This window comes from Manis javanica, chromosome 1 (assembly GCF_040802235.1).
Source record: "Manis javanica isolate MJ-LG chromosome 1, MJ_LKY, whole genome shotgun sequence".
NCBI lineage: Eukaryota > Metazoa > Chordata > Mammalia > Pholidota > Manidae > Manis > Manis javanica.
Window position 1 is genome coordinate 62325959 of NC_133156.1, and position 26525 is coordinate 62352483.

At 38.1% G+C, this 26525-nt stretch overlaps 1 protein-coding gene across 1 annotated transcript in view; it reads left to right on the forward strand.

Moving 5' to 3' along the window:
* Positions 1-2576: 2576 nt before the first annotated feature.
* TMEM232 (transmembrane protein 232) overlaps positions 2577-26525 on the forward strand; it is a 228204-nt gene continuing 204255 nt past the window's right edge. Inside the window, exons 1-2 of the mRNA XM_073233084.1 lie at positions 2577-2815; positions 3528-3649. The gene's annotated coding sequence lies outside the window, so the exon portion shown is untranslated. The remainder of the gene's footprint in view (positions 2816-3527; positions 3650-26525) is intronic.

Below are 26525 nucleotides of genomic sequence, written 5' to 3' on the forward strand. Positions count from 1 at the left end.
TCCCCGAGCGTCAGGGCCTTGCCGGACGATCATGGTCAATGGCACTGCGATAGCTCGAGGAAGAGTGGCCCACCCCGGGGAAATTTTGCTTAAAAACTTTCAGCACTGATGGAAGGGATGGTGAATGCGTTTGACTGTCGGAGGAGGGGCCTGAGCGTCCGCTGCAGCCATAAAGGCTTGAGGCGGGGATTTATGGCTTTTGGAGGAGGGGCCTGAGGGTCCGCCGCAGCTGTGAAGGCCTGAGGTGGGGAGTGTTCCCTCCTCATCCCCGAGCGTCAGGGCCTTGCCGGACGATCACGGTCAATGGCACTGCGATAGCTCGGGGAAGAGTGGCCCACTCCGGGGGGAAAACTTACCTAAAGGCCAGAGAGGAGTGGTGAGTGTGATGAGCCAGCGCCGGAAAAAGAGGACGAGGGCAAGCTGCTGCTGGTGTCGGGGGAAGACGGGGCCCAGTTGGGGTATCCCATCTCCCGGGTTTCGGCCCCAATGAAAGGAAAGGAGCGACACATAGCAGCAATTCACCAGAGAGTTCCGCTTTATTAGGGAAAGGTGCTGGGTTATATAGGAGGGGGCATGAATTGATTGAGGTGTCACTTCTACGGGGCTGTTGGCTGTTGGCTAGGTGCTGGGATTGGGAGGGGGGTGAGAGGTGATTGGGCTTCAGGTGGTGCCTGCGGGAACTGAGGACCCCGAAGAGAAGCCGGAAGTTTGTCATCTTACTGGTGGGGACCCTTCAGGGTCCAACATCAGTATCTTGCAGTCACAATTTGTACAATTTTGATTAATGTCTAAGTGATCTGCCGTTTGAATGGTTTACTTTGAGTGGTTTAATCTTAGAGTGTAGGGGGAGTCAAGGAATATTTTGTGGGTTCTTCCTTATATAAATATGTCCTTTAGTTGTTTTCCCTGTAGAATTCATGGGTAGCTACCTTTGTATCTAAGTGCTCTGCAGAAAAAAAATTTTTTATGTTATGGAGGATAATTTTTTAGCCAATCTACTTTTTATTCCTTTGTGAGTAACCTATTTAATAGTTTGTATTTTTAATGCTTTTAACATTTTTTTCTAGATATCTTAAAAAAACCCATCAAACTATTTTTAACTCTTGCAGTCTTTCCATATTCATTTTATTTGGAGTATAGTAAGCACTCTTGATTTGCTGTCTCTCTCTCTCTCTTTATTTTTTTTATCAAAGAAATTTTCCCTCTACTAATTCTTTAACCTTATTTGTATTTTCATTCTCTCTTTTTGGAATATATTCTATGTGGGTTGGCACTCCAAGTCTCCTTTCTAACAAACATATTTTACAGTGTTTCTCAATTTTACTTTTGTTCTTATTCTCAACTTACTGATCTATTAGGAAGGATGTGTTTCAGAGAAGCCTGGGACCAGGTACTGTAATTTCTGGTTTTTAAAAAACTTTATTTAAAAAAATTAATTAACTTGAAAAAGTATTGTTATTAGTTTTAGAGCAGTTTTATGTTCACAGCAAAATTAAGAGAAAAGTACAGAGTTTTTTATATACTTCCTGTTTTTCACACATGCATAACCTCCCCCATTATCAACATATCTGACCAGAGTGTCACAACTGATGAACTTACACTGACACATTAATCACTTAAAGTCCTTAGTGTATATTAAAGTCCTCTCTTGGTTGTATTCTCTGTTTTTTCCTAATAATTTCCGTTTTAAATATCAAAATGTAGTAAAAAAAAATCCTAAGGACTTATTTCATAATTATTATGAACAGAAACAATTCAGGATTGATGTATTTCAAGTTTACATCAGTTAAATTTTCTTTTGAAGTTCTTAATTTTTTAAAGGCAGTTTACTTCACCAGGACAATCCCTGCACATTAACTTTGGATTTAATCGTAATTGCTCTTCCATATAGCAAAGTACTTGTATTTATAGAATATTCGAAGTTGCTCCCCCATTGGTAGATATGGGAATTTTATAAGGATTTAAGTTAGTTCATTTTATTGGATACTATCTTTAAGAATTAGGAGTTCTTTTTTATTTTGAATTCGCCCCCTTTGTGTACATACAAAACACTCTGGATGTTTTGTTTACCCTCTATCCTAATTGCGGAGGACTTTAGGGGGTTTATATTTTCTATGTAAATATGTAAAAGGAGATTACGAACAGCAATTTGATTAAAAGACGTATGCTTTGTATAGCAAGCATGCTGTTTTTATTATTACTGTTCTTAATGTATATTGCCGGGTTAATAGAAGCTGTGGAGGAGGCATTTAGACATTGAGGGGACACTAAAGCACTGTCAAGCCACTTCTTGCTGCCGCTACTAGCCCAATATCCAAAGTATGTACACTATTTAAAATGAATCCTTCCTGTGTGCTTTATAACTGTATTTTAAAGCTGATAAAAGGCCTTTCACACAACACTGCATTTATTGGTTCCAAACTGAATACAAGGTTGTAAAGGAAGGGAAGGGAAGGTAGGATTGCATTTACAAGTCCTGATTGGCTAAGCCCGGATCAGGAGACTCTAAAAGCGCAACCTCCGGCCCGGAGCTCAACAGGCACAGAGTCCTTAGCAACCAGTCTGGGTACCTAGAGACCTGGGGGCAGCTGTGAGTCCGGCTTCTGCTGACTTGAGAGCTAAGCTTATCACCACATACACCATCCCAGGGAAACCGGGACACCCACAGACACCCACAAATGGAAGAAGCGAGCCTCCTTTCTCAGGATTCCACAGTTCTGGCTGTTGGAAGAAGCCTCTGCTACCTGCACGCCTAGCCCACGCAGCCAGCCAGCTCCTCCTAAGAATCTAAGCCGGCTAGCTTAGATACACTCCTGTGAGTTGGGTAGGAGAACAGGTGGGGGATCAACCGCCAGGTCTTTTGTTACGGAAATAGCTTTTTACTGGGTAGACTTCAGGAGGTGGGGATCTTTCTGCTATCAAGGGGGGAATTATTTTAGTTTTTTCTGCACTCAGACTCACTTATCTTCCTGCAACCCTCAAAAACCCGCGTGCGATGCTGGACAGTTTTCAACCCCTTCTCTAGTTGCTGAAATTGCATCTCCCTTTTTTGTACACAGATTCTTTTGGACTTGAAATGAGAAAATTAAAAAATATGAAGTGTGTGGGGGAGGTTGCTGGGGGGCTTGGTGGGGGGCTGCCCTGAGGATGTGAAACTAAAGGATTTTTAAAAGACAATTAATCCTGAGAAAAGGGTACAAGTTACCAATTAGGAAAAACGTGTAAGGAGGATGAAGCATGGTAGGATTCCCTTACTTACCTTATCTAGTCAATATGTCTGAACGGATTCTATCTTTTTGGTGGTCTTTTGTCACATTACCCTTTGCTTCTTAAGGTTATAGTCTAAATCTTGTATTGCTTAATCATGTTACCTATGCAAAGGCTTGATATAATTTTAATATTGTCTAGTACTCAGAAATTGGTTTTTAAAGTGTACTTTTTCCAACTTCATTGTAACTGGGTATTAAAACAATACACTAGAGATTAATGTTAAACACTTGTTGTTTTTAATTCTGGGTCTGTGCCAGGTTGCAGATGAACTGCTAAACACCCAGACAGCTTGCTGGAGCCATTTCAAAAGCTGAAAGATATCTCTTCAATGTGTAAACATTCTTTGTTTTGATTCTCCACATAAATCTTTAGGTTCACGGTGAGTACCAGATTTTAATTTCAGTAAGAACTATTCTGTATGAACTTTTATGATCTTGAAGAGTAATGCTATCTTCTTATTGAACATCTGATTCTTTACCAGAATCATTCATGATCATGATTAATTTGTGAGTGTTTCTCTCTTACAGTCCCTTGTCTATTCAGAGCTCCTGATGAAGTGGCTTGGTCACAAGAGCTTAGTAAATAGTTTGGCGCTATCAATTTGATCTTCCCAAAATGTGTCATGTGTGTGATCCCAGCAGATAGTGTTCTAAAAGTTTCTCTGGTCAGATTTAGGAAAAATAACTACATCATACTGTAGTATGGTGGTTTGCAGAATACAGGAGAGCTGAGAAGCACTTAACTCTGAGCGATCTTACAGTATGCAAGCCTATTTAATTTGGGTTAGTGTGGTTCTCCTGAACTTAACAACAAAAAGCTTTTTTTTTTGGTATCATTTATGTACAATTACATGAGCAATACTGTGATTACTAGATTCCCCCCATTATCAAGTCCCACCACATACCCCATTATAGTCACTGTCCATCAGTGTAGTAAGATGCTATAGAGTCACTACTTGTCTTCTCTGTGCTATACTGCCTTCCCTGTGCCACCTTGCTACATTATGTGTGCAAATTGTAATGCCCCTTATTCCCTTTCTCCCTTCCTTTCCTCCACCCCCAGTTCCTTTCCCTCTGGGAACTGTTAGTCCATTCTTGGGTCCTGTGAGTCTGCAGCTGTTCTGTTCCTTCAGTTTTTGCTTTGTTCTTATGCTACACAGATGAGTGAAATCATTTGGTACTTGTCTTTCTCTGCCTTGCTTATTTCACTGAGCATAATACCGTCTAGCTCCATCCATATTGTTGCAAATCGTAGGATTTTTTTTCTTCTTATGGCTGGATAATACTCCATTGTGTATATGTACCACATCTTCTTTATTCATTCATCTACTGATGGATACTTAGGTTGCTTCCATTTCTTGGTTATTGTAAATAGTGCTGCGATAAACATAGGGGTGCATATTTTTATATGGAGTCTTTTTAAAACTGGGCTCCTACATTCTTAGAGTAAATTCCTAGGAGTGGAATTCCTGAGTCAAATGGTATTAACATTTTTAGTTTTTTCAGGAACTTCCATACTGCTTTCCACAATGGTTGAACTAGTTTACATTCCCACCAGTAGTGTAGGAGGGTTCCCCTTTCTCCGCATCCTCGCCAGCATTTGTTTTTTATGTTGGCCATCCTAACTGGCATGAGGTGATATCTCATTGTGGTTTTAATTTGCATTTCCCTGATAATCAGCAATGTGGAGCATCTTTTCATGTGCCTGTTGGCCATCTGAATTTCTTCTTTGGAGAATTGTCTGTTCATATCCTCCACAAATTTTTAAATAGGGTTATTTGCTTTTTGGGTTTTGAGGGGTGTGAGTTCTTTATTTATTTTGGATGGTAATCCCTTGTCAGATATGTCATTTACAAATATACTCTCCCATACTGTAGGATACCTTTCTGTTCTGCTGAAAGTGTCCTTTGCTGTACAGAAACTTTTTGCATGATGTAGTCCCATTGGTTCATTTTTTATTTTGTTTCCCTTGCCCAAGGACATGTGTTCAGGGAAAAGTTGCTCATGTTTATATTCAAGAGATTTTTGCCTATATTTTCTTCTAAGAGTTTTAATGTTTCATGACTTACATTCAGGTCTTTGAACCATATTGAATTTACTGTTGTGTATGGGGTTAGACAATACTCCAGTTTCATTGTCTTACATGTAGCTGTCCAGTTTTGCCAACACTAGCTTTTGAAGAGACTGCCATTTTCCCATCGTATGCCCATGGCTCCTTTATCATACATTAATTGATCATATATACTTGGGTTATATCTGGGCTCTCTATTCTGTTCCACTGGTCTGTGGGTCTGTTCTTGTGCCAGTACCAAATTGTCTTGATTATTGTGGCTTTGTAGTAGAGTTTGAAATCAGGGAGCATAATTCCCCCTGCTTTATTCTTCTTTCTCAGGATTTCCTTGGCTGTGCAGGGTCTTTTGTGGTTCTATATGAGTTTTAGAACTATTTGCTCTTGTTCATTGAAGAACGCTGTTGGTATTTCGATTGGAATTGCATTGAATCTGTAGATTGCTTTAGGCAGAATGGCCATTTTGACAATATTAATTCTTCCAATCCATGAGCATGGAATGTGTTTCCATTTATTGGTATCTTCTTTATTTTCTCTCATGAGTGTCTTGCAGTTTTCAGAGTATAGGTCTTTCACTTCCTTGGTTAGGTTTATTCCTAGGTATTTTATTCTTCTTGATGCAATTGTGAATGGAATTGTTTTCCTTATTCCTCTTTCTGCTAATTCATCATTAGTGTATAGGAATGCAACAGATTTCTGTGTGTTAATTTTGTATCCCACAGCTTTGCTGAGTTCAGATATTAGATTTAATAGTTTTGAAGTGGATTCTTTAGGGTTTTTTGTATACAATATGATGTCATCTGTAAACAGAGACAGTTTAACTTCTTCCCTGTCAATCTGGATACCTTTTATTTCTTTGTGTTGTCTGATTGTTGTGGCTAGGACCTCCAGTTCTATGTGGAATAAAAGCAGGGAGAGTGGGCATCCTTGTCTTGTTTCCGATCTTAAAGGAAAAGCTTTCAGCTTCTCGCTGTTCAGTATGATGTTGGCTGTGGGTTTTTCATATATGGCCTTCATTATGATGAGGTATTTGCCCTCTATTCCCATTTTGTGGAGAGTTTTTATCATGAATGGATGTTGAATTTTCTCAAATGCTTTTTCAGCATTTATGGAGATGATCATATGGTTTCTGTCCTTCTTTTTGTTGATGTGGTAGATAATGATGATGGATTTTTGAATGTTGCACCATCCTTGCATCCCTGGGATGAATCCCACTTGATCATGATGGATGATCTTTTTCATGTATTTTTGAATTCAGTTTGCTAGTATTTTGTTGAGTATTTTTGCATCTATGTTCATCAAGGATATTGGTCTGTAATTTTCTTTTTTTGTGGTGTCTTTGCCTGGTTTTGGTCTTACAGTGATGTTGGCCTTGTAGAATGAGTTTGGAAGTATTTCCTCCTCTTTGAAGTTTGGAAAACTTTAAGTAGGATGGGTATGAGGTCTTCACTAAATGTTTGATAAAATTCAGCAGTGAAACCATCTGGTCCAAGAGATTTGTTCTAGGTAGTTTTTTGACTACTAATTCAGTTTCTTTGCTGTTAGTTGGTCTATTCAGATTTTCTGTTTCTGCCTGGGTTAGCCTTGGAAAGTTTTATTTTTCTAGAAAGTTGTCCATTTCTTCTAGGTTATCCAGTTTGTTAGCATATAATTTTTCATAGTATTCTCTCATAATTCTTTGTATTTCTGTGGTGTCTGTAGTGATTTTTACTTTCTCATTTCTGATTCTGTTTATATTTTTAGACTCTCTTTTTTTCTTGATAAGTCTGGCTAGGGGGTTATCTATTTTGTTTATTTTCTTGAAGAACCAGCTCCTGCTTTCATTAATTCTTTTGATTTTTTTATTCTTCTCAATTTTATTTATTTCTGCTCTAATCTTTATTATGTCCCTCCTTCTACTGATCATGGGCCTCATTTGTTCTTCCTTTCGTAGTTTCATTAATTGTGAGTTTAGACTGTTCATTTGGGATTGTTCTTTATTCCTGAGGTAGGCCTGTGTTGCAATATAGTTCTCTCTTAGCACAGCCTTCACTATGTCCTACAGATTTTTGCGGTGTTGAATTATTGTTATCATTTTTCTCCATATATTGCTTGATCTCTGTTTTTTTATTTGGTTATTGAGCCATTGATTATTTAGGAGCATGTTATTAAGCCTCCATGTGTTTGTTTAGATTTTTCCTTTTCTTTGTGTAATTTATTTCCAGTTTCATACCTTTGTGATCTGTGAACCTGGTTGGTACGATTTCAATCTTTCTTAATTTACTGAGGGTCTTTTTGTGTCCTAGTATATAATCTATTCTTGAAAATGCTGCATGTGCACTTGGGAAGTATGTGTATCCTGTTGCTTTTGGATGGAGTGTTCTGTAGATGTCCTTTAGGTGCGTCTGTTCTAATACATTGTTAAGTGCCTCTGTCTCTTTACTTATTTTCTGTCTGGTTGATTTGTCCTTGGGAGTGAGTGGTGTGTTGAAGTCTCCTAAAATGAATGCATTGCATTCTATTTCCTCCTTTAATTCTGTTAGTATTTGTTTCACATATGTAGGTGATCCTGTGTTGGGGCATAGATATTTATAATAGTTATGTCCTCTTATTGAACTGAACCCTTTATCATTATGTAATGTCCTTCTTTGTCTCTTGTTATTTTCTTTGTTTTGAAGTATTTTTTGTCTGATATAAGTACTGCAACTCCTGCTTTTTTCTCCCTTTTAGTTGCATGAAATATCTTTTTCCATCCCTTTACTTTCAGTCTGTGTATGTCTTTAGGTTTGCAGTGAGTCTCTTGTAGGCAGCATATAGACGGGTCTTGTTTTTTTAATCCATTCAATGACTCTGTGTCTTTTGATTGGTGCATTCAGACCATTTGTATTTAGGGTGATTATCGATAGGTATGTACTTACTGCCATTGCAGGCCTTAGGTTCATGGTTATCAAAGGTTCAATAATAATTCTCTTAATATCTAACAGTGTAATTTAACTCAGTATGCATTTACAAACACAACCTAAAGGTTGTTTTTCTTCTTTCTCTCTTCCTTTTCCTTCCTCCTCCATTCTTTATATGTTAGGTATCATATTCTGTACTCTTTAAGTATCCTTTGCTTGACTTTGAGGGTAGTTGATTTGATTTTGCATTTGCTTACTATTAATTGTTCTACTTTGTTGCGGTTTTATTTCCCCTGGTGACAGCTATTTAGCCTTAGGAATAATTCCATCTGTAGCAGACCTTCCAAAATGCACTGTAGATGTGGTTTGTGGGAGGCAAATTCTCTCATCTTTTGTTTATCTGAATATTTTTTAATCCCTCCTTCAAATTTAAATGATAACGTTTCTGGTTAGAGTATTCTTGGTTCGAGGCCCTTCTGTTTTATTGCATTACATGTATCATGCCACTCCCTTCTGGCCTGAAAGGTTTCTGTTGAGAAATCTGATGATAACCTGATGGGTTTTCCTCTGTATGTGATCTTTTTTCTCTCTCTAGCTGCTTTTAAAAGTCTGTCTTTATCCTTGATCTTTGCCATTTTAATTATTATATGTCTTGATGTTGTCTTCCTTGGATCCCTTGTGTTGGGAGATCTGTGCACCTCCATGGCCTGAGAGATGATCTCCTCCCCCAGGTTGGGGAAGTTTTCAGCAATTACCTCCTTAATGATGCTTTCTATCCCTTCTCTCTGTTCTTCTTCTGGTACCCATATAATGAGAATATTGTTCTGTTTGGATTGGTCACACAGTTCTCTCAATATTTTTTCATTCTTAGAAATCCTTTTTTCTCTCTCTGAACAACAAAAAGGTCTAGGAGGTAAGTACATGTCAATAATCTGTATTGTACAAACCACATTTTGGGAATTATTGGCCTAAGCTTAATACTGTGCTCTTTATTTTGCTTATATTTCTGTAAGACTGTATGGATTCATTTATTTAAAATGCAAAGCTATCTTTTTTTTGTAGCAAACATGATGTATTATATAAAAAATGCTGATAAATACACTGACCAACTGTTAGAACTAATAAAAAAGTTTAACAGGTTTGCATATACAAGATCAATAAACAAAAATCAGATTTATTTCTATGCAATAGTAATAAGCAAACTGAAAAGGAAGTAAATTAAGAAAAAGCCCATTTGCAATAGCATAAAAAGAATAAAATACTTAGGAATACATTTAACAAAATAAGTATAAAACTTATACTCTGAAAAATCACAAAACATCATTGAAGGAGATTAAAGAAGACCTAAATAAATGGGAAAGCATCCTATGCTTCTGGATGCTGGCAGTGCATCCCAAATTGATCCACAAATTCATTCAATACAATTCCTACTGAGATCCTGGAACAGATACAACAACTTTGAAAGAGAAATACAAAGTTGGAAGACTCATATTTCTCAATTTCAAAAATTACTGTTAATGCCGGGGTTCTTGTTCATGGAGCTGAAGAATGAGCTTCACAAACACTCAAGGTAGGAGGGCAAGGTAGAGGCTTTTATTTAGAGATAAAATGAGAGGACAGAGCTCCTGGCTTATGCCAGGAGGGGACAAGAGAGTCCATGGTTGGCTCGTTGCCTAGGGGTTTTATGCGTGGTTGAGGATTTTTAGGAATGGGGATAAAGGGCAAGTGGTGCAGACTTGTTGAGCGGTCCCAGAATGCTCATTTTTGATGAGTAACAGAAGAAGTTTGCTGCTCTGATTCTTTCTCAGGATAGCAATTTCCCTCTGGGAGCATGTCAATTAAGACTGCCTGCCCTGTCCCCAAGGTGGGCTGGGTTGTTGCCTGTTTGCGAAAATGTGTTAAGAATCTTACTTCTTAACTTCTTGGGCTGTTTGTAGTTGGGCTTGCTTACTAAATTAGTGTTTTTCCTAGGTTGCAGATTACTTGATTAGGGTAAGAGAAAGAAATACAGCACATAGGTACAGTTAAAAATAAGCTGCGCCTTTTAGCAGGCTAAGGTAAATTTTACAGTGTCATGATCTAATTGAAACAGTGAAGACATGGGTTATGCTGAGACATTTCTCTTTATCTGCAGAACACTCAACATTCCAGGCCAAGTTGCTCCTGGCCTTTTGAGCTTTAACTGATCTCAGTGAAGATATCTATATTCCTCGTCTGTTTCTTTACCCTAGAGAATTAGTGTGACTGATTTTGCATAATGCTTAACACAGAGTTTCGATAGGGACTTCTTTGCACATTGTTACATTGTTCTGACTGTAATTATCTTGCTCTGCTTTTTCTCTGGAGGCCCTCACCCTACTCTGGGTAAGTTCACAGTCCCTATCTCATTGCTAAGCTGCAGTAATCAAAACAGCATAATACTGGCATGAAGATAGATAGATAGGTCAATGCAGTAGAATTGAGAATCCAGAAATAAATCGTCAAGTTTACAGTAAATTGATTTTTGACAAAGTACTAAATCTAATGGAGGAAAGAAAAATCTTTCCAACAAATGGTTCTGGGACAACTGGACATTCACATGCAAAAGAATGAAATTGTAACCTTACCTCACACCATATACAAAAATTAGGAACAAAGGCCTAAATATAAGAGCTAAAATTATGAAACCCTTAGAAAAAAATACAGGCAAAGATCTTTGTGACATTGATTTAGGCAATGGTTTCTTAGATATGACAACAAAAGCACATACAACCAAACTGTGTATATTAATATAGTGTGAACATAGATTTTTCTTACTACTGCCAAGTTTATCTGACAGCATTGGTACCCTAAGAATAGCCAACTAGTGCTTAGTGTTCTTAAGACCTGTGGGCTTCCTTTGCTCAGCCATGGTTAATCTTATCCCAACACATAGCAGCAGTAGATAACTGTTTCATCAAGTTCAGTACTAAGGTTTTTTTTTTATCAGAAATCACCTTAGAAAATTTATCAACACAATTTTCAGCAGAATTCTTTTTTGTGTAGATACTCGGATATTTTTCACCATGAAGCTTCTTAAGTTTCTATAACAAATCTTTTGAATATTGATACTTATGTTCAACATTCGTTTCTTCACTGTCTATTCTAGTTTATTGAATCACAAATCAGTCATTTTCCCTGTTTGGAAATTTAGCATCATTTCATATGTTTATTGATTATTTGCACTTACTCTGCATAGTCTTGTTTTGTTTTTGGCCCTCTCAATCCAAAATTTGTCTTTCTTCAGTTAAGGAGATTTTCTTTCATTACTTATTTGAACACCAGTTCACCTCTAATGATCCCTTTGCTCTGACAAGAATGATCTAAAGTTTTGATTTATGCTTGTTTTAAAATACAAAAAGAGCAATTAAAGGCCACCATAGTATTAATGGTTTTTGGCTGAAAGAATTCTATTATGTTGAGTACTTTCAAAGTTTAAATATTCTACTCATTAGGTAAAGATATTTAAATTCTTTAACTCAAGACCAAAATAGACAAAGAATTCTGTTAAGAGACTGTTGTAAATTATATATTATTCATAATTTAATTTAAATATTACTATTCTCTAGAACTTTTGCTAAACATTTATAGAATGTCTTATTGATTAAATATTTTTCTTGAGCAGCTTTTCCCTCTAAAATCACCTGGAATCCTATCATGAAATTCAGTATCTTAAAATGTAATAATGTCAGTTTATAGGTCAGTCTATTTTCTCTGTAACTTCTTAAGAGAAGGGGCCATATTTTTATTATCTTGTGTATCTAACATGGGAATCTCAAACATCATTGGCACTTTTATTTTTGCGAAAACTGGATGAAATTGAGTTTACTAAATGCCAACCACTTACAATGAAAAGTTTTGGGTACTGTTAAAAACATTCCTTTATTTCTACTTTAATGTGAAAGTGTGTGTGTGTATGTGTGTGTGTGTGTGTACCTTTATTTCATATTGTATGTATGTTGCAAATAAGTAAAAGTACTGACACACAACATAAACCCAATAAAAGAATTCATGAACCCTTTAGCAATTCCTTCACAAACCATTCATCACATTAATAGTTTGCATCAAAGCCAAATGGCTTCCTATGGCGAGTGTCAACTTAAATAAAGAGGTAAACTAGGTAAACTGGGGCAAACGCCAATAACCTGAAGTTGAGTTATCCAGGAATAGCAGACAAATTGCTATTTAGAAATACAAACTGAAGCAAGGTACAGGTGTGTCTGTCTCAGGTTTGGGACAAGCTGTACTTATAGGCAAGGAGTGCAAAGAGGTGAGAAGTCCAACCAGAGATCAAGCAATAAGTTCACTGGCTTGAGGATGGGGAGTGATTCATGGCAGATGTTTTGGTCAGGAGATCAGTTTTGGTTTTGCTTAAGTCAGACATTTACTGGCAATCAGTCTCTCAGTCCTTAAGTTTCATTTTACTGATGGCACATGTGTGAGATTCTCTGTTCCACATTCTCTGGTCCCATTTTAAATTGAAGTCTTTTCAGAGTAAGAGATTTAACATATTTAACTAAGTGAAAATAAGACTTTTTTGTTTTAGTATCACCTCATTGTAATTCTCTTAAATATATGTGTAAGTAAGTGATTGATTAGAGATGAATTGGAATAGTTCCTGTTTAAACTTTAAATGCACTTTTTAGTTCATTTTTAACATTGAGGCTTTCTAAATCCTCTACAAATACTTTAAACACTTCAGTTTTCAGTATTTTGAATATTATTATTTCTGGGGAAAAAGCCAATTATTTTATTAACTACCACAAAGTTAAAATAACATGTAGTAGTTATGAATCATGGTTGATGGACTTATATGTGCAAGAAATATTTCTGTACTTTCTTTAAATTGACTATGTATACTGCAAGCTTCTGTTCTGCCTGATTGCTTGGACATTCAGTCTTTGTTTTTATTACGTCTGCCCTTGCCCTGTAGTTATACAAAGGTCAGGTGTGTATTTATCAACACAAGGAGGGTAGCCAAAGGGAATTGGGTGAGTTGTCACATCTACATGGTTCCCTCTGTTTTGCCATACCTCTTCTGGGTCACAGGTAGGCCAGGATGGAGGGGAGGAACATTTCTATGTCTCTGCTATGGAGTCCACTCTCTCAAGATGTGGTGCCTAGACATTTCTGTGATACTGTCACATCCAGCAGATGCTGCAACATCAGAGGAGAGAGCTCTGAATGACCTCTGTAACCTTCCAGTTTCAGGAAACATCTCTCTCTCCACAACCCCAGAAGCTTTGTTCCCTCCCTACAGGTCAGTTCTTTTCAACAGGCTTAATTTTTTGTTTTGTTTTAATTTGTAAATAATTAGCTATTTAGTTTTTTAACAGCGACTTAAGGCAGTTTTAGCTTTCTGCCTTGGAGAAATTCATATAGGAAAGGAAGAAAGCCTGTGTGTATATTTGTGTATGTGTGTATCCTTCTCAAAATAGAGAGGTACAAATCAAAAGGGAGATTTCTTCAAAACATATGTAAAGACTTCATACTTAAGAGGCATCAATAATACCCCATCACCCATATTTCTCTTTTACAAACTAAACATTTTTAATCTTTTAACTGTTTCCAAAATAAACATGGTTTTATACTGACTTACATTTCAAATTTTCTATAATAGTCCAATTGGTGTTTTTTTAATGTAAAATTAGGACCCCCAAATGAGTGAGCATAGTTTAACTTTGTAATGGCAAATAAAATAATTAGCTATTTAAAAAAAAACTAGGAGCGATTCAAGATGGTGGCGTGAGAGGTGACAGAGAGCTCCTCTCAAAACCACATATATCAGAAATATATAGTTAATACAACTAATCCTGAAAGAGCAACAGGAAAGAGGGCTGCACCAGATTGCATATACCTGGAGAACAGAGCAGACCTCACAGGGTAACATACCAAAGCCCTGATCTAGCAGGACCCAAGCCCTTCCACAATCCCAGCTCACCGGTGGGAGGAAGACAAATGGAGCGGGGAGTGGGTGGAAGCCTAGGACTGCTGAACAACCAGCCCTGGAGACCTCCTATGGGAGCACAAACCTACATTGCAAGGTGCTCTGGAGATTAGTGGGGTTGGAAAGCTAAGACAGGTGGAATACTTGGGGAGACTGAGATTCCAGCTGTTTGTGGAGGACAGGGATCCACATCCAACTGCTCTGGGACAAAGGAAAGGTGGGTGGTCTGAGAGGCCTCCTAGCAGTGAGAGGGCTGCTGAAGGGGCTGGGTTTGCATGAAACTTGCTGCAGGGGAGAAGGGATAGGTGGACAAGGTTGTATGGATACACTCTGCCCAGCAGGTGGTAACCTACAGGAGCTTCAGGTGCTCCATTCCCCTGGCTACCAACTCAGCTCGAAGGCTCCTCTCTGTGATATGCAGCTTGCTGTGCCTTCCTCCTGGCCTGCCTGCACCAATTTGCAATCAGCAGTCCCTGTCCTGGCATCAGGCCAGACAGTGGGAGGTCCCACCTACAGCAGATACAGATGCAAAGCACAGAGGCTTGTACCTGTGTGCCAGCCCACTGGTTCTGACAGTGGAGACAGGCACTACAGCCAGGAAGCAGGAAACAGCTCTTTCATCCCTCAGGCACCAATACCACTCCTATGTGCCTCCCAACATCACTCCAGGGGCTGAGCAGCTCCAGAGAGTAGAGTTTCTGGGCACCAGAGGGCGCCAGACACAAATATGAAACATCAAAGAAACTTGGTTCAAAGAAAAATCTCACAAATGCCAGAAAAAGGGCCAAATGAAACTGAACTCACCAATCTTTCTGAAAGAGAGCTCAAAATAAAAATCAAACATGCCCATGGAGGGACAGAAAAATATTCAAGAACTCAGGGATGAATTTAGGACAGAGATTCAATCATTAAGAAATTCTGTTTCTGAAATGAAACATACAATGGAGGGATTTAAAAGTAGATTAGATGTAGTAGAAGAGAAGGTAAATTAGAAATAGAGATGATAAAATAGAAATTAGAGAAGGCGAATACAAAGAGGCTGAGGCACAGAGAGAAAAAAGGATCTCTAATAATGAAAGAATATTGGGAGAACTGCATGACCTATCCAAATGGAAAAAATATTCAGATTATAGGAGTAATAGAAGAATAGAAAAAAGATAGGAAGTGTCTTTGAGGAGGTAATTGCTGAAAACTTCCACTTTCTGGGGAAGGAGATCGTCTCTCAGGCCATGGAGATGCACAGATCTCCCAGCACAGGGGACCAAAGGCAGACAACACCAAGACATTTAATAATTAAAATGGCAAAGATCAAGGATAAAGACAGACTTTTAAAAGCAGCTAGAGAGAGAAAAAAGATCACATACAAAGGAAAATCCATCAGTCTATCATCAAACTTCTAAACAGAAATCTTACAGGCCAGAATAGAGTGTCATGGTATATTTAATGCAATGAAACAGAAGGGCCTCGATCCAAGGATACTCTACCCGGCAAGGTTATCATTTAAATTTGAAGGAGGGAATAAATAATTTCCAGATAAGCAAAAGATGAGAGAATTTACCTCCGACAAACCACCTCTACAGTGCATTTTGGAGGGTCTGCTATAGATGGAATTATTCCTAAGGCTAAGTAGCTGTCACCAGGGGAAATAAAACCACAACAAAGTAGAACAATTAATTACTAAGCAAATGCAAAATCAAATGAACTACCCCGAAAGTCAATCAAAGGATACTTAAAGAGTACAGAATATGATACCTAACATATAAAGAATGGAGGAGGAAGGAAAAGGAGGATAAAGAAAAAGAACCTTTAGGTTGTGTTTGTAATTGCATCCTAAGTGAGTTAAATTAGACTGTTAGATATTAAGAGAATTGCCCTTGAACCTTTGGTAAACATGAATCTAAAGCATGCAATAGCAAAAAGTGCATACCTATTGATAATCACCCAAAATGTAAATGGTCTGAATGCACCAATCGAAAGACATAGAGTCACTGAATGGATTAAAAAACAAGATCTGTCTACATACTGACTACAAGAAACTCACTTCAAACCCCAAAATATACACAGACAGAAAGTAAAGGGATGGAAAAAGATATTTCATGCAACTAATAGGGAGAAAAAAGCAGGAGTTGTGATACTTGTACCAGATAAAAAAGACTTCAAAACAAAGAAAGTAGCAAGAGACAAAGAAGGACATTACATAATGATAAAGGGGTCAGTCCAACAAGAGGATATAACTATTATAAATATCTATGTCCCCAACACAGGATCACCTTCATATGTGAAACAAATACTAACAGAATTAAAAGGGGAATTGGAATGCAGTGCATTCATTTTAGAAGACTTCAACATACCACTGACTCCAAAGGACAGATCAAGAAGACAGAAAATAAGTAAGGACACAAAAGCACTGAACATATTAGAACAGTTGCACCTAATGGACATCTACAGAACACTCCATTCAAAAGCAACAGGATACACATTCTTCTCAAGTGCACATGGAACATTTTCAAGAATAGATTATATGCTAGGACACAAAAAGAGCCTCAGTAAATTAAAAAAGATTGAAATTATACCAACCAGCTTCACAGATTACAAATGTATGAAACTAGAAATAAATTACACGAAAAAAGGAAAAATCCCACAAACACATGGAGGCTTAATAACATGCTCCTAAGTAGTCAATGGATCAATAACCAAATAAAAACAGAGATCAAGTAATATATTACAACAATAATTCAACACTGCAAAATCTGTGGGACACAGCAAAGGCTCTGCTAAGGGGTAGTATGTTGCAATACAGGCCACCTCAGTAAAGAACAATCCCAAATAAAAGTTTAAACTCACAATTAATGAAACTAAAAAAAGAAGAGCAAATGCACAAAGTCACTAGAAGGAGGGGCATAATAAAGATCAGAGCAGAAATAAATGAAATCAAGAAGAATAAAACAATATAAAAAATCAATTGAAAGTAGGAGCTGGTTTGTCAAGAAAATAAACAAAGTAGATAAACCTGTAGCCAGACTTGTCAAGAAAAAAAGAGTCTACAAACATACAGAATCAGAAATGAAAAGTAAAAATCACTACAGACACCAGAGAAATACAAAGAATTATGTGAGAATACTATGAAAAATTATATGCTAAAAAACTAGATAACCTTAAGAAATGGACCACTTTCTAGAAAAATACAACCTTCCAAGTCTGACCCAGAAAGAAACAGAAAATCTGAACAGACCAATTACCAGCAAGGAAATTGAATTGGTAATCAAAAAACTACCTAAGAACAAAGCTCCTGGACAAGATGGCTTCACTGCTGAATTTTATCACCACTGAACATTTAGTGAAGACACATACCCATTGTCCTTAAAGTTTTCTGAAAAGTAGAAGATGAGAGAATACTTCCAAACTCATTCAATGAGGCCACCATCACTCTAATACCAAAACCAGGCAAAGACACCACAAAAAAAGAAAATTACAGACCAATATCCCTGATGAACATCGATGCAAAAATACTCAACAAAATATTAGCAAACTGAATTTAAAACATAAAAAGGATCATCCTTCGTGATTAACTAGGATTCATTCCAGGGATTCAAGGATGGTGCAACATTCAAAAATCCATCAACATCATCCACCACATCAACAAAAAGAAAGACAAAAATCACATGGTCATCTCCATAGATGCTGAAAAAGCATACAACAAAAATTCAACATTCATTCATGATAAAAACTATCTGCAAAATGGGTGTATAGGGCAAGTACTTCAACATAATAAAGGCCATATATGACAAACCCACATCCAACATCATACTTAACAGCGAGAAGCTGAAAGCTTTACCTTAAAGATTGGAAACAAGACAAGGATGCCCACTCTCCCCACTTTTACTCAACATAGTCCTGGAGGTCTTTACCACAGCAATCAGACAACACAAAGAAATAAAGGGCATCCAGATTGGCCAAGGAAGAAGTTAAACTGTCTCTGTTTGCAGATGACATGATATTGTACAAAAAAAACCCTAAAAAATCTACTCCAAAACTACTAAATCTAATATCTGAATTCAGCAAAGTTGCAGAATACAAAATTAATACACAGAAATCTGTTGCATTCCTGTACACTAACTATGAACTAGGAGAAGGAAATCAGGAAAACAATTCCATTCACAATCACATCAAAAAAGAATAAAATATGAGAAAGGGAGCCAAGATGGTGGTGTGAGTAGTTCAGCGGAAATCTCTTCCCCAAAACATATATATTTTTGAGAATACAACAAATACAACTATTCCTAAAAGAGACACCAGTGGATACAGTACATCAGCCAGTTTACATCTACATCTGTGAGAACTCAGCATCACACAAAGGGGGTAAAACACAAGGCATGGCCCAGCAGGACCAAAATGCCCCCCTACCCCAGACCTCTGTGGGAAGAAAGGAGTCAGAGCAGGGAGAGGGTGAAAGCCCAGGACTGCTAAACAAGCATCTCTAGAAATCTGCACCAGGAGCACAGACACACAGTGCATGGGGTGCTGGATATTAGAGAAATGGAAAAGCAAAACCTGCGAGTGGGTCCCTGCAACTGGCACCCCGAGACAAAAGAAAAGTGAGTGCTTTTTGCAAGTCTTAAAGGGACAGGGACCCCACAGCTGGAGGAAGTCATTGCAGCACACACAGCCCAGCACCTGGGAATCCCGGGGAACTCTAGGCTACCTAACCCCCTGGGTGGCAGTGCAGCTCTGAAGCCCATCATGGTGATAAGCAGCCTGCCAGTCATTCCCCCAACTGGCACAGACCCCGAAACACTGACCCAGTAGTGGGAGAGCAGCAGCGCACAAAGGGCGGCAGCACCAGAGGGGTCCGGGAGCAGCCCACATGAGACTGCGGCAGTGGTGGCCGAGTGGCCCAAGGCCTGCTCACGTGAGCCAACAGGGTTGGTGACAGTGTGGCCCACACGAGCCTGCAGCAGTGGTGACTGAATGGTCCAGGAGAGGCCCACACGAGCCCGCAGCTGTGGTGACTGAGCGGCCTGGGAGTGGCCCACACTTGCTGGTGGCAGCACCAGAGGGGCCTGAGTGTGACCTGCGCATTCCAGTGATGGTAGCAAAGGAGCAGCCCAGGAGCAACTGCACCCCCAGCAGCCACCCTGAATCTCAGCCTGGCACACAGTCACCCAGGCCAGACCCAAAGGCTGCTATTGGCACACAGCTGCCCGGCAGGGGCACTGCTTTTGCAGGGGAGCACACCCAGCGTGCCTGCCACTCCTTGCAGAGCTCTGTGCTACTCTGACAGAGACCCTGCTCACAGCAACTTAAGGATTAACCTGGAGGCTGCTCCAGGAGTGCGGGTAAATGACACAGACAGCGGAGAAGGGCAAGGTGACCAGCAAGCAGGAAAGGACTTTATTCTCCCAGCTGACACACACGCTACCTGCCTACAGCTACATCTATCACCATGAAAAGGCAGAAGAATTTAGTCCAGTCCAAAATAGTCCAGACAACCCCTGAGAGGGCCTGGAAAGATAGACCTAACCAATCTCCCAAAAAAGAATTCAGAATAAAGGTCATAACCATGCTGATGGATCTGCAGAGAAATATACAAGAGCTAAAGGAGCAAGTACAGAGGGAGAACACAGAAATAAAACAATCTCTGGAAGGACTTAAGAGCAGACTGGATGAGGTGCAAAAGGCCGTTAATGGAATAGAAATCCGAGAACAGGAAAACAGAGAAGCTGATGCAGAGAGAGATAAAAGGATCTCCAGGAATGAAAGAATATTAAGAGAAATGTGACCAATCCAAATGGAACAGTATTCACATTATAGGGGTACCAGAACAACAAGAGAGAGAGAAAAAGAGATAGAAAGTGTCTTTGAAGAAATAATTGCTGAGAAATTCCCCAAACTGGGGGAGGAAATAGTCACTCAGACCATGGAAGCACACAGAACTCCCAACAGAAGGGACCCAAGGAGGACAACACCAAGACACATAATAATTAAAATGGCAAAGATAAAGGACGAGGACAGAGTACTAAAGGCAGCCAGAGAGAGAAAAAAGGACACCTACAAAGGAAAACCCATCAGGCTATCATCAGAATTCTCAACAGAAACCTTACAGGCCAGAAGAGAATGGCATGATATATTTAATGCAATGACACAGAAGGGCCTTGAACCAAGAATACTGTATCCAGCACGATTATCATTTAAATATGAAGGAGAGATTAAACAATTCCCAGACAAGCAAAAGTTGAGGGAATTTGCCTCCCACAAACCACCTCTACAGGGTATTTTAGAAGGACTGCTCTATATGGGAGCACTCCTAAGGCTAAATAGATGTCAACAGAGAAAATAAAATCACAACAAAGAAAGCAAACCAACCAAATACTAACTAAAGGCAAAAAATTAAATCAACTACCCACAAAAGCAGTCAAAGGAAACACAAAAGAGCACAGAACAAAAACACCCAACATATGAAGAATTGAGGAGGAAGAATAAGAAGGGAGAGAAATAAAGAATCATCAGACAGTGTTTATAATAGCTCAACAGGTGAGTTAAGTTAGACAGTAAGATAGTAAAGAAGCTAACTTTGAACCTGTGGTACCATGAACCTAAAGCCTGTAATGGCAAGAAGTACATATCTCTCAATAATCACCCTAAATGTAAATGGACTGAATGCACCAATCAAAAGACACAGAGTAATAGAATGGATAAAAAAGCAAGACCCATCTATATGCTGCTTACAAGACTCACCTCAAACCCAAAGACATGCACAGACTAAAAGTCAAGGGATGTAAAATGACATTTCATGCAACCAACAGGGAGAAAAATGCAGGTGTTACAGTACAAGCGTCAGACAAAATAGACTTCAAAACAAAGAAAGTAACAAAAGATAAAGAAGGACATTACATAATGATAAAGGGGTCAGTCCAACAAGAGGATATAACCATTATAAACATATATATGCCCCCAATACGGGAGCATCAACATATGTGAAACAAATACTAATAGAATTAAAGGAGGAAATAGAATGCAATGCATTCATTTTAGGAGACCTCAACACACCACTTACTCCAAAGGACAGATCCACTAGACAGAAAATAAGTAAGGACACAGAGGCACTGAACAACACACTAGAACACATGGACCTAATAGACACCTGTAGAACTCTACACCCAAAAGCAACAGGATACACATTCTTCTTAAGTGCACATGGAACATTCTCCAGAATAGACCACATACTAGGTCACAAAAAGAGCCTCAGTAAATTCAAAAAGATTGAAATTCTACCAACCAACTTTTCAGACCACAAAGGTATAAAACTAGAAATAAATTTTACAAAGAAAGCAAAAAGGCTCACAAACACATGGAGGCTTAACAACATGCTCCTAAATAATCAATGGATCAATGACCAAATTAAAATAGAGATCAAGTAATATATGGAGACAAATGAAAGCAATGGCAAAGTGCCCCAACTTTTGTGGGATGTAGCCAAGGCAGTTATAAAAGGAACGTATGTAGCAATCCAGGCATATTTAAAGAAGGAAGAACAATCCCAAATGAATAGTCTAAAGTCACAATTATTGAAACTGGAAAAAGAAGAACAAATGAGGACCAAAGTGAGCAGAATAATGGGCGTAATAAAGATCAGAGAAGAAATAAAGAAAATTGAGAAGAATAAAACAATAGAAAAAATCAATGAAACAAGAGCAGGTCCTTTGAGAAAATAAACAAAATAAGTAAACCCTTAGCTAGACTTAGTAAGAGAAAAAAAGAATCTATACACATCAACAGAATCAGAAATTAGAAAGTAAAAATAATGACGGACACCACAGAAGTACAAAGAAATATTAGAGAACCCTATGGAAATGTATATGCTAACAAGCTGTATAACCTAGAAGAAATGGACAACTTTCTAGAAAAATACAACCTTCCAAGACTGATCAAGGAAGAAACAGCAAATCTAAACAGACCAATTACCAGAAATGAAATTTAATCGTAATCAAAAAACTACCCAAGAACAAAACTCCTGGAAAAGATGTATTCACTGCTTAATTTTATCAGACATTCAGAGAAGACATAAGACCTATTCTCCTTAAAGTTTTCCAAAAAATAGAGGAGGAGGGAATACTTCCAAACTCATTCTATGAAGCCAGCATCACTCTAATACCAAAACCAGGCAAAGACCCTACAAAAAGAAAATCACAGACCAATATCCCTGATGAACAGTGATGCAAAAATACTAAAAAACTCTAGCAAACCGAATTCAAAAATACATCAGGAGGATTGTATACCATGATCAAGTGTGATTCATCCCAGGGCTGCTAGGATGGTACAACATTCAAAAATCCATCAACATCACCTACCACATCAACAAAAAGAGCAACAAAAACCACATGATCATCTCCATAGATGTTGAGAAAGCATTTGACAAAATTCAACATCCATTCATGATAAAAACTCTCAACAAAATGGGTATACAGGGCAAGTGTCTCAACATAATAAAGGCCATATATGAAAAACCACAGAAAACATCATATTTAACAGAGAGAAGCTGAAAGCTTTTCATCTAAGATAAGGAACAAGACAGGGATGCCCACTCTCCCCACTTTTATTCAACATAGTACTGGAGGTCCAAGCCATGGCTATCAGCCAAAACAAATAAATAAAAGGCATCCAGATTGACAAGGAAGAAGTCAAACTGTCACTGTTTGCAGATGACATGATACTGTACATTAAAAACCCTAAAGACTCCACTCCAAAATTACTAGAACTAATATCTGAATTCAGCAAATGCGCAGTATACAAAATTAATACACAGAAATCTGTTGCTTTCCTATATGCTAATGATGAACTAGCAGAAGGAGAAATCAGAACAATTCCATTCACAGTTGCATCAAAAAGAATAAAATACATAGGAATAAACCTAACCAAGGAAGTGAAAGACCTATACCCTGAAAACTGCAAGACATTCTTATGAGAAATTAGAGAGGACACTAACAAATTGAAATCCATTCCATGCTTTTTGTAGGAAGAATTAATATTGTCAAAATGGCCATCCTGCCTAATGCAATCTACACATGCAATGAAATCCCTATCAAAATACAAAGAGCATTCTTCAATGAACTGAAACTAAAGTTCTAAAATTCATATGGAACTACAAAAGACTCCGAATAGCCATAGCAATCCTGAGAAGGAAGAATAAAGCAGGGGAGATCTCGTTTCCCAACTTCAAGCTCTACTACAGAACCACAGCAATCAAGACAATTTGGTACTGGCACAAGTACAGACCCACAGACCAGTGGAACAGAATAGAATCCAGATATTAACCCAAATATATACTATCAATTAATATATGATAAAGGAGCCATGAATATACAATTGGGAAATGACAGCCTCTTCAACAACCAGTGTTGGCAAAACTGGACAGCTACATGTAAGAGAATGAAACCGGATCATTGTCTAACCCCATACACAAAAGTAAATTCAAAATGGATCAAAGACCTGAATGTAAGTACTGAAACCATAAAACTCTTAGAAAAAAACATAGGCAAAAATCTCTTGGACATAAGTATGAGTGACTTCTTCATGAACCTATCTTCCTGGGAAGGGAAACAAAAGCAGAAATGAACAAGTGGGACTATATCAAGCTGAAAAGCTTCTATACAGCAAAGGATACCATCAGTAGAACAAAAAGTCATCCTACAGTATGGGAGAATACTTTCATGAATGACATATCTGATAAGGGGTTGACATGCAAAATATATAAAGAACTCATGCACCTCAACAAACAAAAAGCATATAATCCAATTAAAAAATGGCCAGAGGATCTGAACAGACACTTCTCCAAAGAAGACATTCAGATGGCCAACAGACACATGAAAAGATGCTTCACATCACTAATCATCAGAGAAATGCAAATTAAAACAATGAGGTGTCACATCACACCAGTTTGGATGGCCAACATCCAAAAGACTAACAACAAATGTTGGCGAGGATGTAGAGAATGGGGAACCCTCTTACACTGCTGGTGGGAATGTAAATTAGTTCAGCCATTGTGGAAAGCAGTATGGAGGTTCCTCAAAAAACTAAAAATAGAAATACCATTTGACCCAGGAATTCCACCTCCTAGGAATTTACCCTAGGAATGCAGGAGCCCAGTTTGAAAAAGACATATGCACCCCTATGTTTATCACAGCACTATTTACAATAGCCAAGAAATGGAAGCAACCTAAGTGTCCATCAGTAGATGAATGGATAAAGAAGATGTGGTACATACACACAATGGAATATTATTCAGCCATAAGAAGAAAACAAATCCTACCACTTGCAACAACATGGATGGAGCTAGAGGGTATTATGCTCATTGAAATAAGCCAGGCGGAGAAAGATAAGTATCAAATGATTTCACTGATCTGTGGAGCATAAGAACAAAGCAAAAACTGAAGAAGCAAAACAGCTGCAGACTCACAGGACCCAAGAATGTACTAACAGTTACCAAAGGGAAAGGGACTGGGGAGGGTGGGTGGGAAGGGAGGGATAAGGGGGAAAAATGGGCATTACAATTAGCACATATAATGTAGGTGGGGTTTGGGGACATGAGGAAGGCAGTACAACACAGAGAAGATAAGTAGTGATTCTATAACATCTTACTACCCTGATGGACAGTGACTGTAATGGGGTATGTGGTGGGGACTTGATAATGGGGAGAGTCTAGTAACCATAATGTTGCTCATGTAATTGTACATTAATGATACCAAAATAAAAAATAATAATAAATAAAAATAAAAAATAGCATATTGCCTAAAGGTGTGGAAGCAGTAGCCCAGGAACAGGCCAGTTACATCATCAGGTGGTTTAAGTTTAGTGAGGATCCTGGTCATAGGAACATCAACTTCCCTACACTTCCCAGGAATGGATGGGTACAAAATGTCAAATTGCTATAAAAGTTTCTATATCTTTAGTCTCTATTTCTTGCTAACCTTGGGAGTACTTATTTTGGTAGTAACTGTGCTTAACCAACCTAGTTTATAAACCACTAAATTTTAAGGGTATTGTGATATTCAAGAGAGACAATATGACTCCCTAATGTACTTGTTATAATTTCTTTTGACTAAGTAAAAGAAACAGTAACCAAATAATCTCAGGTTCCCTAAAAGAAAGGATGAATATCTTCAGAAATGTTTACATAGAAATGGTAGAAGTAAACCCTCAATTGGGTGAATGAACAAAGAAAATAAGGTTAAAAATCTCTTCAACTCCCCACAAAATACCTCTGTGGGGAAATTGGGTTCCTATGGCCAGGATCCTCACTGAACTTAAACCACCTGAACTGCTTCCACACCTTTAGGCAATAAGTTGTTATTGCACTATACAGAGAGATAGACCCAAAGAACGTTTGCTGTCATTTTCTTTGGTCACATTGTATCCATAGCGAACTTGCTGGTGGGGGTTGGGAGGTGGTGAAACCTATTGGCAAGACAGGAAGTCTCACCAACAGCGTTTTGTGCTTGCATGTTGAGTAGATGGTGCAAATACTACTATTAGCCACAGATGTGAGGAATCTTTGGGTGACAGGCTCAGTGATCAAGAGCGAATTTCTTAAATAATTATTCTCCAACTTCTTCAAACCTCAAAAAATATGTCTAATCATAATCAATCCTGAGTACTGTATCAGAAAATAGCTAAAAGCTCTATGTCAATATGCCTACCATACACACACACACAAAGCCAGTTTGCCTTTAATTCTCCCTAGATGGCTTATACTTTTACTTTCTATTCATTAAATGTTTTCAATTAATTTATCTAAGAGTATGTCTGACTCAAATTTGCATTTCTAAACTCTGTTTCTGAAATATGTAATGTTTTATGAATGGTGCATTTCTTTTTGACTTCTTTTAAAGATTTTGTCTTAGGAAACAGCTTACCTCCATAATTTCATATGACTCAGTAAATGTCAAATTTGTGACATTTATTGCTGCATTTATCAAATTAACTCTTTTAAATATTCTTACATCTTTATTATTGTTCTGTGCTTATGTGTACTTTATCATGCATTCATTAATAATTGTTTGTAGTTGTTTGCCTGAGTGCCTTTTAAGGCAGAAAATCCAATGTGATGTTCTTAACTATTAGAAAAAATAAGCTCTTGAATATGTTACTCCTGCTTGGGAATAACTTGTATTTTATATGAAAATTAGGCCCACTCTGAATGACGTCTGTGTATAGCCAGTACAGCTGCTGATGTAAAAGTACATTTGCTTTACATTATATGGATCTAGGTAATTAGAAGCTGACTTTGCTAAACTGATAGTCGCAGATAACAGTGTTTTGTGGTTATAATCCATCTTGTGCTGGACATT